We start from the raw sequence: 3372 nt of genomic DNA, 5'->3' as shown, positions 1-3372 counted from the left end.
AACAAACAGGCAGGATGTGCATGTATTTGCAGCGGTCGCCGTGGGATGCTGTTTTCAGGAAAAGCGTAGTGCAGCGTGAGCGATGCTCGCTGCAATGTTTCTTCGCCGGATCATGGCTTGGAATAAACGCACGTGGCACAAATGCCGCATCGTAAGCTCGCAGTAATATTTCCGGCGTGATAGACAATCACAAACAGTTTGGGAATTCACTGTGACGAGGCGTTGACGTGCACAGCTGACGCGACTTGTTGGTCGAAGCCCGGGCGACCATCTTCGCCGACGGCGGGGTCACCGGCTGTCCGGCGCATTACGTCGGTCCAGAGTGCGCGCCCATTGGTGGATGTTCGTGTGCATCCGCCTCGGAGGAGTAAACGCCCCCTTTTTTCTAAAGTTGTATCCGACTATAGCTGCGGCGGGATCGTCGTCTTCTCGGTGGCTTCTCCTGGATTTATACTACAGTCCCAGAGGATGTGAGCCGTGGTGGCTCTCTCCTTAGCGCACAGTCTACACACGTCACTCGCGTACACGCTCGGACACACGTGCTTAGCTAGCGCCGGGGTGAGCAGGGACCCCGTCTGTAATTGCCTGTATAACACTGCCTCCTTCCGGGTAAGCCCCGTGTGAGGTAGCGGCATAGTCTGTCTGTTAAGTCTGTACCACTTCACTATTTCGTTGGAGGTGGTCATCTTGTCCTTGGTACTGCACCGCGACCAACACTCCGAGTCGGCCGTGCTTGCAGCTGCGCGGTTGGTTAGCCCTCGCGCGGCCGAGTTGGCCGTCTCGTTGTGGCTCACGTTCCCGCGTTCCGACACGCCACTGCCCATGTGGGCCGGAAACCACTTGATCACCACAGCACTTTTGCGTCCGATGTCTTCGGCCTTGCGCAGTATGCGCGCAGCCTCACTACATACCCTACCCTTGGCGTAGTTTTTCACTGCCGTTTTTCACGCCGTCACACAACACTGTAGTGCATCCGGGGTCGGAGACGGCCAAGGCGATGGCCACCTCCTCCGCCCGGTGCGCCTCTCGAGTCCGGACGCTCGCCGCGGTCTTTGTTGCACCCGTCGATGCCCCGACAGCCACCACCGCGTATGCGCCGCTGCTCCCTCGATACTCCGCCGCGTCCACGTAGATGGCGCCTTCTTCTCTGGCGTGGAGGTCCACGAGAGCCCTGGCCCTCGCCAACCTCCGCTCCTTGTTGTGCTCGGGGTTCACGTTCCTCGGGATCGGACAGACCCTGAGGTTTCTGTTGATGCTATCCGGTATAGGTACGTCTTTCTGCTGCTCGCCTTCCCTCGGCTCGAGGCCAAGGTCCCGCAGTATCTTTCTTCCGGTTCTCGTTTCAGAGAGACGCTCGAGTTGCGCCGTTCTCTGTGCTTCGGCTATCTCGTCCAGCGTGTTGTGGACTCCCAGCGCCATGAATTTTTCGGTGCTCGTGCTCCCGAGGAGGCCGAGTGCCGCCTTATACGCCTTGCGTATGGTGGCGTCTATCTTGTTACGTTCGCTCGGCCTCCAGTTGTGGAAGGCGGCCACGTACGTTATATGGCTAACTGCGAAGGATTGAACGAGCCTAGTCAGGCTCTCCTCCTTCATCCCCGCTCTTCTGTTGGACACCCTCTTGATGAGTCTCATTGCCGCGGCCGCTTTGCCCGCGAGCTTGTTGATCGTTTCACCGTTGACTCGGTTCCGCTGGACGAGCAGCCCGAGCACTCGAATCTTCTCGACCTCCGGTATTACTTGTCCTCCCGCTGTCTTGACCGTGATCTTGAGCCCACTACAAAAGGGCCAAGCTGGGCTAGTGCAGAGTAGGGTATAACCACGGGTTGACGCTTGGCCAGCGTCACGACTCGTTAAATCGTCGTTTGCCGGCACTTTATTAAAGTTATTCCTATCCTTGGGCCGCTCGTACTTGACTTCCATATTATTTCTTTTCCTGCCCGCTCCTGTGGGTGGAATCACCAGCAATTCTGACTTGGCCGGAGAGCAAACGAGTCCAGACCCGCCCAGCTGCTCCTCGATGGCATTGACCGCTTCTTGCAGCGTTGTCTCGATATGCCTGTCGCTTCCTCCCGGTACTCATAGCGTGACGTCGTCGGCGTAGATGGTGTGCCGGACTCCCGCTACTCTTTCTAGCCGGTTGGCCACCCCGATCATCACGAGGTTGAAGACAAGCGGGGAGATCACCGAGCCCTGCGGAGTTCCGACGCTGCCCAGCTTCTTCTCTTCGAGCTGCAGGTCTCCCGCGCAGATTTCGGTGGTCCGTTCCGTCAGGAAGTCTTTGATGTACTGGTATGTCCTTCTGCCCATGTTTAGTCTGGATACTTGAGCCAGGATAGCCGAGTGCCTCACTTTATCGAAGGCGCTCTGCAAGTCCAGCCCGAGTATGGCTCTGTTGTCCTTGGTGCCCGTCGTATCGTCGATGATCTCGTTGTTCAGTAAGATCATGGCGTCTTGCGTCCCGAGCTTCTTCCGAAACCCTATGATGGAATTTGGGCAAAGCTCCGATTCTTCCAGGTAACGCTGCCACCTGTTCATGAGAACGTGCTCGAGGACCTTTCCCACGCACGAAGTGAGCGAGATCGCCCTGAGGTTCTCTATGTTGGGCGGCTTGCCAGGCTTGGGAATGAGGATCGTCTTGGCTGCTTTCCATTGCTTGGGCAGCCTTTCTTTTTGCCAGCACTTGTTGCAGAAGTTCGTGAGCGTTTCGATGGCCGCTTCGTTGAGGTTCTTGAGCGCTCTGTTGGTCACTCGATCGGGACCCGCGGCGGACCATGTTTTGCAGCAGTCCTCAGTGATAAGTTATCAGCTGATTATGACAGGTTCCCGAATGCTGACCTCGGCGACACAAATACTGTTAAGCTATTCCGGTATGTTGAATGTTTTTAATTCATATTTTGTGCAGAGCAGTGTGACGGCAGGCAAGACGTCGAAAATATTTTCAAAATTTTTTTTCTCCTTTGATGAATAATCTGTAATTGAACACAACATTTTACTTGAATAACAAGCTGAGGTGTTTAGATTTACAACTTTTTGTTCAAGTGGAAACAAGTTTGCTGGAAACATGTTTATCTCACTTTGGAAAAGTTCTGCTTCCTTTAATTTCGCAGATTCAAAGGTTGTTAAGCGGCGGATAGCAAAAACTTGCATGAAGTCATCGCTTTCAATGTCTAGCCATCACTTCAAATTGCCATCACATCAATTCGAAGACTGAATTCTGCAGGTTTTCTGACTATACCTGCTTTCAGGCATAGTGGAATCACTTCTTGGAAATTTTAGGAAGTGAGAAAGATGTACAAGACAAGGAGCCTTTTAGGATTAACGCAAGGCGAAGATTTCTGCTTTACCTTATGTACGCTATGTGTCGCATCGCGA

General features: G+C 54.1%; 1 pseudogene; it reads right to left on the bottom strand.

The window, feature by feature from the left end:
* Positions 1-401: 401 nt before the first annotated feature.
* LOC142558118 (uncharacterized) lies at positions 402-2535 on the bottom strand (annotated as a pseudogene).
* Positions 2536-3372: the final 837 nt, after the last annotated feature.

The sequence above is a fragment of the Dermacentor variabilis genome, chromosome 9, assembly GCF_050947875.1.
Source record: "Dermacentor variabilis isolate Ectoservices chromosome 9, ASM5094787v1, whole genome shotgun sequence".
In the NCBI taxonomy this organism is placed as follows: domain Eukaryota; kingdom Metazoa; phylum Arthropoda; class Arachnida; order Ixodida; family Ixodidae; genus Dermacentor; species Dermacentor variabilis.
Note: the sequence above shows the minus strand (reverse complement) of the source record. Positions and strands in the feature narration are given on the sequence as shown.